At 37.7% G+C, this 15,886-nt stretch overlaps 1 non-coding gene across 1 annotated transcript; it reads left to right on the top strand.

The window, feature by feature from the left end:
- Positions 1-5,656: 5,656 nt before the first annotated feature.
- trnay-gua (transfer RNA tyrosine (anticodon GUA)) lies at positions 5,657-5,744 on the top strand. Its single transcript is given in 2 exon segments — positions 5,657-5,693; positions 5,709-5,744. It is a non-coding gene; the product is annotated as a tRNA-Tyr (tRNA).
- The last annotated feature ends 10,142 nt before the right edge of the window (positions 5,745-15,886 follow it).

Here is a 15,886-nt window from a genome sequence, read left to right as displayed (position 1 = left end):
ATACTTAGTGAAACAGCCAGCACAAATGGTTGCGTTTGTGATTGTCGCTTCTCTACTATAGCAGCGTCGATAAAAGACCCTCTGAAAGCAGTAAAGCACTGCACAACTGAATTCGTTGCTATTTGGAGAAATCCACAAACTCGTGTTTTTCATGTGATTTAAAAGACAGCCATACTCACCGACAAAATAATGACACTGCGGCTGATTTTTTCCAAAGCACAGTTGACCTTTCTGAGCCAAATGATGAAGCTCACCCAGTGAATACTATAGCAGAAGGTGGAGGAAAGTGCAACTTTTTAACTATTGCAACCATAGGAACAACTGCAAGAAGCAGAATCAATTTCCCATCGAATGGTGGTGTTGTCTGAGGTATGCGATGTGAATGTGTGGAGAGAATCCCACAATCTCTTCAAAACTTAGACAAAGTATTTCTGATGGAGCACTGTGCGCAAAGATTGAATAAGCTTTGCTCCTGCCGATGATTCTGCGTGAAAAAGCACAGCATTCAAGTTTCACAGACAAATGCACCATGTCCACAAAACCAATTTTAAAAACAATTGCGGCACACTACGATTCACACTGACTCAAAAGTGATCACGGCAGATGTTGTTCCCTGCATAACGCTGAAGGGACCAAAGAGCATTGCTGTTGGAACACAAAATGAGGCTTTTTTATACCTGTTAAGCTGACAAAGACTATCTTGAAACACCTATTTCAGTCTCTCGACAGACTGTCAAGCAAAGCTTTTACCCATTGAATTCGCAATAGAAGGAAGGTCTTAACCCACCAACACTTAGCAGCGGCAAGATTCAAACCTAACCCAGCGAAGAAAATGGAGCACAAACCCAGCACTTACACCACCCAGCCACACTCCCAACACCTTACTCTTTTGGAGAACGTCGGGTGTCAACAGACAACACCGTTGAAATCGCTGAACTGCCTAGCGGACACTTTGTCGCCTTCTTCTGACCTGTATTTAATGCGATTCTCTGAAAACTTGGCACGTTATATCTGTGCTACCTTTATGGAGGGCACACTCATAAGAATCATAGAGTCGATCACAAGCATCTAAAAATGAGCATGAGAAAATGACATCACGCTATAAGGCTGAATGGCACAAATTCTCCTGTTACTTCTGCAGCAAATGTGTGTTTTTTGCTTCTTAACACTGAGATAGTTGGAGATATTTGGCAGCAGTGGGGTTCCAACTCACACCCCCAAAGAGACTGGAGCTTTAATCCAGCTCTAAATTAAAAACTGGGTGACTTGTAAGGGCTGGTAGGAGAGGAAAGGAATAAATGCTTCTTTTTTGGATAAAGTCTTTATCTACTAAAAGAAGGAAAGAAATATTTGATTATTATTTTTTCACCAGTTGTTTTGATCAAATTATTGTAACGCAGTGCCATATTAAGGTATAATATGTACATGAACGTCATGTCTGAGTCGATGATGGCAGAAGAGTATCACTGGAGGACAGTTCATCATGAGTGGGTAAGCCTGCATAATGAGGGAGAAGAGATCGGCCTCTCGGACGCAGTGTTCAGTGACACTAACCTTCTGTCCTACTGTTCTCTGCTAATGTAGAGGGTGAATGTTTATTTAGGTGAATGTAAGGTTTCATTCTTGTAAAATATTTCCGAGCACTTTTTTTGTTGCTGAAAATTAATCTTGTGCATTTGAATGAATTCTGATATTGTCACCTAATTCTATACATTGTTTCATCAGACTAGAACATTTAGAGGAGCTCAATTGCATTTATGAATTGCATAGTGATATTATTTCTTTCCGTTTAAATACTTCAGTCAAAAATGTAGAGAAGGTGCTCCTGTTTTCACCATTATAAGAACTGTGATGCACCAGTAATATTTACTCTCACAAAAGTATTGTAATTGTATTGTTCTGTTCTGTAACAATCTTGAGTGACACAAATCTTCTGTTTTACTGCACTACACTTCTCCAGAGGCCAGTTTAGCACACAAGGATCCTCAGTCAAACAAACACTGCAATCGCTTGATAAACGCCATTTCTCATCCTTTCTCTTAGTGTCGGTGATACTATTGTATGCAAAGAAGGCGACTTGACAATGAAATCTTAAAGAGAGTCTTCATGAAGGTGTGCGTTGGCAAGCTGGGCAATTGATGTACCCACTGCCAAAACTGCTGTCTGATTATTTAAATTATCTGTAAAACTGTTACATGACTTCATCTAATTGTAAATTTATAAGACGGTCTATGAGACATTTGTTAGAGTAGCTAAATCCCAGGGCTCGTATGGAATCACACACAGACGGGTCTTCTGTGTGATCTGAGTCCCACTGCCCAGAGCTACAGACTGGTCAAATGGTCACTATTGTAGACACGACCATCGGACCATCGGCTACAAATAATCAATATACTGATCATAGTGTCACTACTGGTGTTTATTACATAAACACTATATATAAATAATAAGATAATTCCACACTCATATGTGTTATAAAACATTTATAAACATTTTGGGAGGCTGACATACAGTAAAGAAAGTAATACTGAAGGGCTGGAAGTCCTGGAAAGGGTTAATAGAACCTTCTTGCTTTTGACCTGGAACAGAGCCCACAACTGCCAAATCAGTGACCCCTGAGCCCAGTTCACAGAGAGGAGAACCAGGAGCTCTTTTATGTCTCTAAGAGGGCTGGGAGGAAGGATAAAAGGGGGAAATGTGACATGAGTCCAGGCTGTTCTGTCTGATATTGTTCATGTAGCAGCACTGATTGTCTGACTATCTTCTGGTTCTGGATTGTGAGGATAGAGAGCAGTATGGAGTTGAGATCCTGTCTGAGTGAGTCTGAGCTGTGAATCTGACTGAGAAGAGAATAATGATTTTTTATTCTGCCTGAGAATTTTCCTGAGAATTTTTCCTGAGAATTTTTCTTCTTTTCCAAGTGGTGTTACATCTCCTTCAGAAACTCTGCACAGACTGTCACAGTGAGAGAAGAGGAGAGATAGATGGACAGAATAAGAGCACACACAGCAAGAGAGACATACGTCTTGATTTACTTTGAAGCAAGTGTTCATTTCTTTTCTGGAACAAGTTGTTTCTGAACTTCAAGAAATTCATACAACTTCTGAAAGATAAAATACAAATCTTGCTTCTCAGGACAGATGAAATGCTGCAAAAAATGCCAGTGATTTGTGAAAAGCAACAGGAATGTGTCCCTGTGCAGCTGTTATACAAAGGGCTGGTGGGTCAAACGCACTCAGGAACGCGCTTCAGATTGTGATGATGTAAACAAAATCTCTGCTATAAATTGAAGGGATTTCTTCGCAAACCCTCTTGAATGTTGCAGGAAATCTTCGTGTTTTACTCGTGTGCAACTACATCAAGTAAACAATTAAGTACCTAAGTCAATGTCCAAGAAAACCATCTTCACGTGTGGAATTTTTCTTTAACTGGCTGTTGGGAGGATTCATTTATACACCCGTTGTATCCTTAGCAAAAATATTTTAAAATTAGAACACAGATTTGTTGGAGAACTTGACAATCCTTGACAATCATTATTAAATGAGCATTATACAAATGTGCGTTGATATTTTGTATATGTACCTTAATTGTAATATATATATACATAATTGCTTTGATATGGACGTTCATTTGAAGGAATTGAGGAAACTATGAAGGATCGCAGAACAACCAAAGATACATTTGGGCATCTGTTATTGGTAAAGATTAAAGAGTATCTTAAGTATGAAGCTTGCATACACACGAGAGAAAAAAACAGTTTTAATGCACTTCATTAAATTGATGGTGTGCTTATCAATCGTGCATAAAGTGTATATAGCAGAGGATGGTTTCAATCCATCGACCTCTGGGTTATGGGCCCAGCACGCTTCCGCTGCGCCACTCTGCTGACAGCTGCCATATAGCAATTCAACACAACTGCTCTATCTTTGCTTTCTAAAAGTGCGCCCGAGATGAAAAGTCTAAACGATAACCGCAGACGTCATTTTGAGCACTTGGTCTTTTATAGTACAAATATCACACGCTGCTCTACATGGGCGTGTCTTCAATATCGTTGAGAACCAAACCTTCGGCTTTCCGAGGCAACTGATTCTTTCGTCGTTAATTCCCAAATCTTCAATGAGATTCAGTGAAACGAAAATCAAACTCATGTACACACTCGCGTCCTAACCCGAAAGAAAAATCTACACCCGCTTTATAATACTGAAAATGATTCAGGAAGTACAGCAAAGTTCTAAAACCAGCGAACACATCTGCATTTATAAAATTTCGTTTTTTCAAAAGTAAAATCTTCAGCTTTGAAGGATTGCCATCCATATATTTTCGTTTTTCTCTTTTTTTACGTAACACGCTTTCGAGAAACAAACTGTCTTTTAATTAAGGCTTCATTAGAAAATGTGTATCTTGGTTTGCTAAGTTAAAATCGGCACATCCCAGTGGGCAAAAGATGTAGAATATACGACTATTAAACGCATACCTTAGACGTGTAAATGTGCTCCGTAACTGGTCTAGAATGAAATTCTAATATACGTATATCGTTATACGTCAATTAGACATCTATGATTATATGGAACAAGTAATAGGTTTATTCCATGCTGAAAAAAAGAAGAAAGAGAACACAACGTTTCGGCCGTGGAGCCTTCTTCAGGTGACACCTGAAGAAAGCTCCACGGCCAAAACGTTGTGTTCTCTTTCTTCTTTTTTTCAGCATGGAATAAACCTATTACTTGTTCCTTTGCAGCCTACGCATGCTGACGCAGCTACCCACCTGATCTATGATTATATGTTTATTATCCATAAGTGGTTGGAGTTCTATTATACGGATACATTTAGAAGACTATTATACATATATAGTTAAAGGTCTATTATACATCAAAGAAAGATTTTTATAGGTGTAGAAACTAGTAAATAAAGCCAATGATTTATTTTAGAAATGTATTCTTAAAATATACAATTATTCACACCTGAAAAATATGTAGTTCAAATTATACATTATATACAATATTGTAATCAACAAATGTCTAATCATCATTAAAAAGCACAACTAGTAAACTTCAGTTACAAATTCTAGTAACATGGCGATATATATATAGTAATGACAAACACAAACTAATTACATGAACACGCTAATATTTAACTCAAAACCACATTTCGATTCAAATATAAATTTTAAAATTTACAACTCTTTATTTCCATGAAAATATTATTAATGTAGCACAAATGCTACTTTCTAATAAAGACAGAAAGAAACTGTTTGTTTTGAGTCTCATGGTAATCCTCGTCTCGATACTAATGAAATGTTTAATATGATCCCTCCAGAAAAAAAAGGAGTCAATTTCCGCCCGGAATGATTGATGCCCCATCAAACATTTTGTAATATCCCTGGAAGTTTATACAGTAGAATCCTGGTTCGTGGCTTAAATTCAAGGTAATCAAGACTAAGGAAACGAGTAAAAAACACTTTGTTTTGTTTTTTACACTTGTTTTACAGTTGAAAGACTTTCTGTAAGTAAGAATTCCATTGTACAAGTACCAGTTACATATGGCAATAAAGTTCAAGTTCAAGTTCGAGTTGGAAACTTGATGTCGAAGTGGGAGTTAAATCACCCGGAACATTTCACTACATTGGGCAGTATGTGCCAAAGAGCGTACTGACATCCTTTCAATAGCTCAGTTGTTAGAGTGGAGGAGTGTAGTGGGATCAGTAGGGAATCCTTAGGTCGCTGGTTCGATTCCGGCTTGAAAGAAGGTGCTTTTTGTGTACTTTAATCAAAGAGTTAAAAAAGCGAATCTGTTTCATTCAGACATTGATAAAAAGCTCAATAAACGACTAAGTAGAGGTTCCTGTTCCGAATTCAGTGCACGTCTGATTGTCTTGTTTTGGCCAAGATCTGATCTTTGAATTAAGGGACTACACTGTCTGCTTTGTAATTAAAAAATACATACAAATGTCAAGTTTTTTGTAGATATAAAGGTGTTCTCTGTTTTCAAAGGATAGGTACTTAATTGGCATAATGATTTGGTATTGATTTTGTATCGTTGTATTATAAAGTTTGTGATTTCTGTGTTTTTATCGTATTGTGAACTTATTTTTTAAACAAATGCTTACAAAGGCAAACACGGCACACATCTGTTTATACCAGCCGTGAATTGTACATTTTTAAGTACAAGCTACTGTGCACTTCTGGGAGTATAATAGGTTCGATATAAAGTGGCAAAAATATAAAAGGGGAAAATACCCCAGACTGCGTGTAAAACCCTCGTTGTGACTGTTTTAGATAAAAATGGCGTACTGTGCACGAAATGTTGCAGAAACACAATCTGATATTTTGATAATTATTATTTTAATAATTTTATAAGTATGAGGCCCCGGATCCAAATCTTCAGTTCTGTTTTTTTTTTTAAGTGATATCTTTCCTTCCTGTCGTGGAAGTCACACGACGTGAGCAATTGTTTTTTTTTACGTTACGATCCAAAGAGCCTCAGACGCACTGTAACCAAACCAGGATGGATTCTGCTGGGAGCCGGACTGAGCTCATTCTCACTCCCTGCGCAAAAAACAGAATTAGCTCTTCCCCGAACATCGTCTACAGCTGCTGGATGGTGCTTTGCATCTTACTGCTCCGGCAGTTTTGAAGGATATTGATGATAATACCACATAAATTGTGGTTTTCTTGTGATCGCCAATTTTATGCAAATACCAGCCTTTTTTACAGTTCCTTGCGTGTTTCACAAGGTATAATAGCCCCCCTCGCATCCTCAGCTAACATATTTTAAAATTACAATAGCTTATACAGCATGCATGTTTACATTTATATTAAAATTAAAGTAAATATACAAGAATACATACAGTGCTAACCCAATAATTCTTGTCAGGTTCTCCAACAAATCTGCGTTGTTATTTTAACGTTTCAGCTGAGGGTGCAACAGGAGTATAAATGAATTTTCCCACCAGCCATTCAAAGACCAAATTCCATGAGTGAACATTATTTTCTCAGAAGTTGCCGGCATTGGACTTTGAATTATGAATTATGTCCACAACTGTTGTATTAGTTCCTTCTTGAAATTCGACACGTGCAAAGCACTCGTAATATCATAGGTGTTAAAGTTCGCTGAGTCTGTTCGAGTCATGGTGTGTATCCCTGCCTATCATTGGGAGACGGGTAGCTTTTTTACACTCAGATTCCAATCTTCAATGCTTTGTGTGAGAGCTTACATAACTTTCATTTTCTCACATTTTCTGATGACTGTTCCAAAGGGGCACCCTGTCAATTCCGAATACTTTTCAAAAATCTGCCTGCATGTTTGATTATTGTCATTTAATTTCGAAAAAGTTCAATATTGATCATAGGATTTGAAGAAACTATGAAAAAAGCAACAGTAGTAGCAGAGGATTTTGATTTTTGCTCTTCAAGTCAGTAGATCACCTTAGAGTTGCGCCCCTACAAACAGCACAAAGGATGAAACCCACCTCCTTCTTTATTGCTATGTTTGTGCCAGTGAAAGTAGCGTTTGTGCTATTGAAAGCATCTCAGCAGATGAAGGTGCAGTCACTTCCACATGTCATGATATCATTATATCCGACGACACGAGCTGAAGCCCCAGGCATTTTCTAAGCCAGCAATGTGAGGAAGAGGGATATGAAGGAAGGTAGCGTGGCCGAGCGGTCTAAGGTGCTGGATTTTAGGCTCCAGTCTCTCTGGGGGTGTGGGTTCAAATCCCACCGCTGCTAGATGTTAATGTTTTAAGACCTGCAATACGATCAGTAAAAGCGCTTTTTGTTAGGCTGTGGGAGGTGTTTAGAGATAGACTTTCTAAAAGACAGGCTTAACATCAAGGCAGAAAAAATATTTTGTTTTCTCAACAGAAATTCTCTTTGGCAAGTTCAGCTTTATGTAGGGAACAACGTCTGCCGAGATCACTTTTGAGGCAGTGCACATGATAGTGTACCGGCAAGTACATTTAATATTGGCTGTGGTGGTGAGCTGCTTTTGTCTGTGAAACTTTTAATTCTTCACTCCGAATCGTTGGCAGGAGTAAAGCTTATTAAATCTTTGAACATAGCGCTCCATCAGAAATACTTTGTTCGTGATCAAAATAGATCAGAGGATTAACTTCATGAATTCACATAGCATACCTTACAGGAAAGATTTAAAAGGGGAATTGATTGTGCTTCCTGATGTTGTTCCTGTCGTTTCTTTGGATACAAAGGTGAATGTTCTTTGACGTTCTGCTAGAGTATCCACTGGGTGGGCTTTATCAATTAGCTCGGATAGGTCATCAGTGCTCCGTCTCCGGAAAATAATCAGCACTGTCATGTTTTCCTGTGCTGGCTTTTAAAACATATAAGATCACGAGTTTACAGATTTCTCCAAATAACAACTATACATTTTAACCCAGCAGTTAGCATTCCTTCAATCCAATAGTTTTACTCAGGGTAAAAAGCAGCGAAATATACTGTATAGAGAGATGATATTCAAATATTTCAACGTTCTTATTGGATTACCTGTATGGAGATATCGCTCAGAATTCCTAATATGATTTTGAGTTCAGTTTTGCTTTACTACTTTCAGAGTCTTTTATTGACCTTGCTGAAGCAGAGAAGTGACATACTCACAAATGCGACCTACCTGTGCTGCTGTTTTTGGTTAATAATGATTATTGCGAGGAAAAAAAAACAGCTCCTTGCATTAAGAGCAAGAGCAACCAACGTGCTCGCTTGTTGAGTTGTTTTTTTTCCGTGGTGCTCTTCCTCAGATGCAAAGTTATTTGGCGAGCAAGGACCTCTGAGAAGGAGTCTGAATCTGTCAAGAACTCAGAAATTCTAAGATCGCACTACTGTCTTGTGTACAGAGATCTGCTTCTTCCTTTTTGAGTGTTTTGGTGTTTAAGAGCACGCTTCCTACCTCGAATGTTAGTTTCAGGAGATGTGCTACCGGATAAATGATTATCTTGAAAAGGTTTGGGGATTCATTGGCCGGGATTAAAACCCGGCTCAATTATTTGGAAGTCACCTGTACTACAAACACACTTCTAAGAAGCACCCGCACATTTTCGCAATCCTCTCTCTCACCTACAAAGTTATGAAGACACAGACGACCAACGAAAACTAATTTGATTCACTCAAGGCTTCACTCTTCTGTTGTGATGTCATTTTAATTAGTGTTAGCTGTGATGAGGTGTTGTTTCTGTCTCTTAAAGTTTAAGAGTCTGCTCCTTTCTTCCTGGTATAGAAATAACATGTTCCATCTTTGTTTACAAACATCACTGTAAATTATTTGTCCATCTCTAAAGCCTATGTGTATTGACAAGGCAATTCAAAAGCACATATTAAATAAGAACACGATCCGTCTTGTTACCATTCCCGTGGTTGGAGCGTTGTTTCGCCCTTTAACGTTCTTCTACAATATTTACAAACAGGGCTTTATCACTTTTGTGTGCATCAGTCCATGAACATCAACTGTACTGCTGTTTTTCTATGCGTAATTTAATCGCAAGCACTTAAAAGATGTAAAAAGGTTTCAAAGAAAACATAATTGAAAGACAGTCGAGTAAGGAGGTAGAAAAACGCACTCCCCCGTTGAAGAATCAACCACCGTCGCCCATGTGACTAGATATAAAAATAAATTATTCGTTTTGCCCAGTCTCTGGAAGCTTCGATGCGATTATTTTCCCTTCCTTATTTCTTCATTCCTATTAATTTACTTTGTAGTAGAAGAAACGCGAAAGTGGGAAACTGCAGGCATTCTTCGTGAAGGGTGGATTGTGATCAGTGAACATATGCACATCTTTAAGTCAGTTCCACCACCTGCGACATAGGGGATGTAGCTCAGTAGTAGAGTGCAATCCCTGGCATCTCCGGATGGCTTATATTATTGTGCTCACATCACAATCTTCTGTTGAGTGAGAACTCTTTGCTCATGTTCATAGAGAGCCAGGTTTACACAATTAAATTCAGTCACACACGAAGTGCTACAGTGTTGCTCTGCTGTTTTAAATGTACCTCCAAAGCATTTCGTTCTGTTAACTACCAAATGATTTGAACTAATTTAACGTCATATTCAGGAAATCCAGAGAAGGTATTCAGACGTTTAGTGGCTGTTGAAGAAAACACCTGTTGAATCTCACTAGGGATTTCTTGAGAGATCATTCAGCGAGCGAGTCCTCCCTCTGGACTCCGCACTGAGCTGAAAGCTGTGCGAATTCCTCACTGTGTGTCCTGTACTGTTACATGTGCTTTCGTGTAGGTGTGGAGCACAGCAACAAGAACACCTTGAACTTTTTCCGTATGTGAAGGAAAAGGCAAAAGAGCATGAAAAGTATTGAGTGTATAAAATATCCATGGTACAACCCGAGAAAAAACTGATGGACTAAACAACAACATTTGATGATTAAAGAGATTCAAAAACACAATCATCCACACACGGGCTTGGATCCTGAACGCTAAAAAAAAAAAAATCCTGAAAGTTAATTGACAAAGCGAAGGATATAACCTGTAAACTCTCTTCATGTCTTATAGTTTATTAAATAAAACAATTTCTTACTTTCTTAATAATTTCTTACTCTTGATGGACGATTTATTGAATTTTAGCAAAATCACAATTACAGCTTTTTCGGTTAAACTGTTATTCACATACTCTAACATAGATAAACGTTAGTGTCTTCTGATGTGTGAGACATTTTCTCAAAAAAAAGTTATATAAATTGAATTGTTCTACTTTTTAGGCTTGCATAGTCTTATTAATATTTCAGTTAAATCTTTTTTTCTGTAGTAACATCAGTTGATATTAATATTAGTCCTGATTTATAATTTTTTGTCATGGTTGATCTTAAGTTATTTTGTAATTAGTTTCAGTTTTGAAAAATCGCGCAGAGAAGCTACCAAAACTGGTAATGTTCATATAATGTGTAATGCAATAGCAGCATTTTGGGTTGAAAACAAAAAGTATATCTTGGTATGAATCCTAACACTACATAGGCAGCGTTCTAGGACTTCTCGCTTCAGATAAAGTTGTCTATACATCATAGATTTCTACTCAATCAATATCAGCAGTGTTATCGCTACAGAACGCTAAATATAGATCCTGGCAATACTTCGTGAGATCTTCGTAAGAAAATCCAAAATACTACGGAAGGAATCAAATGTATACGTTTCTTTGGATCGAGAAGATGATCATTATGAGACTCAAAACATGCCTGTCTCTTCTTTTTTCGAGGACAAATGGATTATTGAGGTGTAAAGATGGGTTCAAAACTAAAATCACCTGCTATTGCTGCTGTTTCTTCAAATCCTTCAACTGATCATCGATATCGAGGAATAATATATAGTTTCTTCAAATCCTTCAGCTGATCATCGACATAGAGAAATAATATTATACAAATTGTGGTTTTCTGTTAATTGCCAATTTGACTGTAATTACATCTTCGTTTACAGATGTCTTGCATGTATCACAAGGTATAATAGTCGTCGTGCGTCCTCAGTTAAAATGTTTTAAAAAGTATGACAAAAGTACAACATTTATGGTTACATCCATATTAAAATGAAGGTAAATATACCAAGATATTAAAATACAATTGTACAGTCCTAACTTAATAATGCCTGTGAAGTTTTCCAACAAATCCGAACTGTAATTTTGAAATATAGCTGAGAATGAAAAGAGAGTACAAAGATCAAATTCAATGAGTGAAAATGCACTAGTAGTTCTCTAAACTGAGTTTCTTCCCTGAAATGACGTGCTTGCGAAGCACCAAGCAGCCTTGAACGGATCGCGGAAATCAAATATACAGTACAGATGGATTCAGAGTGTGCTTTCCAACTTTTGTGCAACATTTTCCTTTGATAGGGCGGAGTTGTCTTCACAATCTGGGTTAAATAAAAAGGAGTGACGTCAGTGTTAAACAGCTTTCCTTCTTGGGGAACAACGGTTGTGTTCCATATTTCTAATTATTTTGGTTTCAAGATCGCAATTTAGTGTGAAACATAAAAGCCAGCTGGATAAGCTTTATTAATTTCCCTCACGGGATCAATAAAGTATCTATCTATAAATCCCTTATCCGTCATTTACAATGGCCTTTCAACTAATAGCCCGTGCAGAGATCAAACCCTAGCTGTTGGTACACTACGAGTTGCGTAAGGCTCTGTAACGCGCAGATGAGAAACTAACCTCTGCTTTTTCATTATATATACAGTGAGCTATATATGGGAGCTTATTGCCTCCTACGGGCTCTGTATTTGTTAGCGGTACAAGACCGGCCGTGGAGAAATGAAGTGAGGAGGGTGTGTACATTAAAATGCTCATAGCGTCCCTGGGAGGGCTCAAACCACCACCCTTTTGGTTAACAACCGAACCACAAAGACGCATGTACAGCTTAACACTTCTCGGTCTAAGTGAAAGTGATAGACTCCGTAAAATTTCGGGAGATTCATTTATTTTTAAAGGAAAATCACCAACAGCGGCAGAGATCTACTGGAGTTTTTTCATTCTATACTGCGATTTCTGAAGGGTACCCTGTGAAAATACGAGTTTTGACGAGAAGGGATGGACATATAAGGTCAGAAGGCTTGGGGAATTGAACTTTAAGGTGAAGACTGCGGGTTCAGTAGCAGCAGAACCTGATCAGTATCAGTATCAGTTGACTCCGATATACTTTGAAAATTAACTTGGGGATTTAGTCAGACGTGCTACCATTGCACCATGGGGTACTTAATTAAAAAAAAATAGAAAAACAATCAGTGTTCTTGGATCTGTTATAGAGAACAACACCTGCACAAGAGCTGCACAGGAAGAATAAAATGTGGTCTGGGAAGAAGAGACTCTCTTCGGAAGAGCATCGCTCTTCACAGGATAATTTTTTGTGAAGCTCATTTGTCTCCTTTGGGGAATTCAATTAAGCTGACGGCTGTGGCGCGTCTGACTTCAGATCAGGAGGCTGCGTGTTCAAATCACGTCGTGGTCAGCTGTTAGTTTTTCAGGTTCTGCTGGTCCTGAACACGGAATTCACACCATGCAGTTGAGTTCTATCTGTCCACCACATAGATAATCTAAACAAAATAGAGCAGTAAAGGACACGCAGTGTGGAGCTCACACAGCGAATATCCTTGAACACAAGAGAAAAGTCATAGTTCACATCCGCTAAACATCACATCCGACTTCAGAGACAGCTACATCAGAAAGTGAAATGGAATCCTGGAAGTTCTAGATAACTTATTTTATTACAGGTTCAAGCAAACCTGCTAGAGAGTTTCAGGACACTTTTGTTTTCTTAAAAAGTGTCTGGAGCCTGAAGTAAATGTTATTTGAAAAAAAAACTGCTATTGGACATTAGCTGGTGCTTTTTGTAATGATTTGCTATTTCATGCTGGAAAAAAAAGGAAACAGACCCAACGTTTGGTTTCAGGTGCAGTTCATTACATTGTAACCATCTATTACTGCGGAGCCTGAATAACGTTTACATGAGCCAGGTAGAAGTTGAACCTACAATCTTATGATCCGAAATCAGACCCGTTATTTATTAAACCTCTGGTATATCATATAACCTGAATTGCACCATAGTGAGCTATGCGCTGTGACTAGTAATACACCGTCCCGTCTAAGATTTAAAAGTGAGAAACAGGTGTTTTCTACATTTTTATAAGTTTTAAAATATAATCTCTTTAAATCAGACAAAGGGTTTATGTGTCGCACTGAAATTCCGATTGGCTTAGAATTCAAAGAAAGACTGTTTCCTTCCACAACGCCGAGAAATGATCAAATCTTTCACTCTTGTAGTAAAGCAGACCTCGACAGTTGAGCGTTTGCTCCGGTAAGTTAGGTCACGTATCATGTTAAATCATTTCTTCTCAACACATTTCCTGGTGCACGTTTTCTCTATGAAAAAAAGTATATTTTTCCCTTGCATGACTTCTCGTTTTTTTATCAAACCCTGCAGAAAGAAAAAAGAAGAAATAGTGTCACAAAAGAACTCTGTCGCCCTCGGGAGATGTCAAACGCATTGAACATGAAAAATGCAAGATAAAAGCCAGTTCTCTTCGTTTCTCAGTGTCGGGGCTGCTATGTAAAAGAGGCAATTTGCTCTGATAGCAGGCTCAGCGCTAACTGAATGCAGATGTCTTAGAGCGGTGTGTCCAAGTGGCTATAAAAGGTGATGGTCACCCTGTCACCGTGCCTTAGTTGGTTAACGCACCTGTCTAGGCTGGGCAAACGATTTTTATTTTTTTTAAATAAATACAAAATGAGATATAATGATGTGTTCCTGCTTAACTTAGACATTGCACGACTTTAAAACATATAAAAACAGGTTTCGAGAGTTAAAAACCACTTTTTATGCGCGAAAAATGGGTGATTTTTCTTCCTCGTGATCAGCTCAGAATCTTTGTGTACGCTGTAAGGTTTTTACTTCTTAATTAAACGTTTAAAATACACAAATTTCATAAAGACAACACACGTTTAGAAGAGAAAAAATCCCATTCTTTTCTCTTCCTGTTGTGTGAAACTGATCAGCAGGTCTTTTTTTCCCAATCAGAGGCTCTGAAAATAGCGTACCGCCCACTGCGCTCCGTCAGAGAGGGGCGCGGCACCGAGAGAGGGAGGAGGCGTGGAGCTCAGCAGTACAGAACAAACGTTCTGCTGCCTGGAGCGCTTATGGCAGCGATCGCGTCTGCATTTATAACTTAGTTTTTAAAATTAATCAAGCAATATGAAGCATCTCTTTTTACTTTTAAGTCACTTAATTATCATTAAGCACAGCTTTCTCACCACCTAGACTACTTTTTGATACCATCCTTAGACAAAGCAGAAACGTGTTGTTCTGTCTAATGACATTACAAGTGGAAAGATTACAGATTTTAATCATCTTTAATTTTGTTACGTTATAAATTTTAGAAACGTTTCATCCATACAAACACCACAAAACTATTCTCGATTGTATTTCTGAATGGTATGTTACACTTAGTTCACTGTTTTAAATACATCTAATTAAGAAAGTTAGGTGTTAGCATAAACTATTAGCAATAATATTAAATTTAGCACTGTAATAAGTTGTTGCACTTTCCCCCGCATCTTGTAAAAATATATTTTCATTGTTCAAATATACATTAAATCTGACTATCATATAATAAGTTAAATACAAAACTAAAGAAAAAATAGGGTTAAATATAATTCAAAATATTTTGCTAACAATGTTAACTGTTTATAAATAATAAATTGTATTAACTAAAGAGTAGGATGGCTCAGTTGTTAGTATGCTTTTTGTTTTGTTTCTTTTTCATAAATACAACAGTAGTACCTGATGTCTCAGTGGCTTTCAAAATTAAAATATGCATGCAAACCTGTGAACTAGAAAGATAACTAAGATAAGTAAAGGCACTGTGTGGATGGAACTATACACAGTGTTAGAAACCCACTATGAAATGGCAGCATCTCACTGAGAATAAAATATTTTATAGTGCTGGCTTAAGGAAACAGCCTTTCCACCTCTCTTGCACATCAGTATCCATACCTAGTTATTTAAACAAATTGCCTCTAATTATAAACATTTTAATATGCTGGCTCTGTGGATCTGCATCAGCTATGTTTGCCCATTCCTTCAATTCATGTGCATCCAGCACACAGTTCAACGCTAACAACTACACAAAATCTAAAATACAATCCTCATTTCAGTATCTATGTAAACATACAGTCTGTTAACTTCATCATCTTCATCAAAAGTATGCCTAACCCCATTAGGAAATTTTCTTGTTATCAGTGTATTCCTCAGCTATCCCAAAATTATCTTCTTCTTACCAACATCTCTAGTCTTTTATCCTCCAATAACTCAGCCAACACTTAAATCTCCAAAAGCCGCTTGTGTTAATTTCTTGAAATCACAAATATCATGTGTAAATACTGGC

The sequence above is a fragment of the Lepisosteus oculatus genome, chromosome 14 (assembly GCF_040954835.1).
Source record: "Lepisosteus oculatus isolate fLepOcu1 chromosome 14, fLepOcu1.hap2, whole genome shotgun sequence".
Taxonomy (NCBI): Eukaryota; Metazoa; Chordata; class Actinopteri; order Semionotiformes; family Lepisosteidae; genus Lepisosteus; species Lepisosteus oculatus.
Note: the sequence above shows the minus strand (reverse complement) of the source record. Positions and strands in the feature narration are given on the sequence as shown.